This window comes from Myotis davidii, unplaced genomic scaffold (assembly GCF_000327345.1).
Source record: "Myotis davidii unplaced genomic scaffold, ASM32734v1 scaffold71, whole genome shotgun sequence".
Classification (NCBI taxonomy): Eukaryota; Metazoa; Chordata; class Mammalia; order Chiroptera; family Vespertilionidae; genus Myotis; species Myotis davidii.
The window spans coordinates 850811-851197 of record NW_006283588.1 but is presented as its reverse complement, the minus strand read 5'-3'; positions in this window follow the sequence as shown (position 1 = coordinate 851197).

Below are 387 nucleotides of genomic sequence, written 5' to 3'. Positions count from 1 at the left end.
TTCGCGGCTCCCGCTGCGCCACCTACGGACGGGCTGCAGGCGCGCCTGAAGGTCAGCGCTCCGAGTGGAGCTGAGACATGCCAAGGAACCACCCTCCTTTCCTCACCGTGGGTGCCTCTTTCCAGACATGAACACGAAATGGGACCTGGGACGTTTGTACTTTTTGCAAACAAATAAGTGTCTTGGAATGAGAGATGACAAGGGGCTCAAAGAGCCCAGTTTCTCCTGTTTTGCAGAAAAGGAAATGGATTTGACCAATCCCCTGTCTGCTGTCTCCCCCCTCCCCCTCCCCCTCCCTCCTCCCCCCTCCACCTTGTTCTGAGTCCTTGCCTCACACCTTCCCGCAGTTCCACTAGTTTTATCTGGTGGTTTAGGATTTTTAACAAT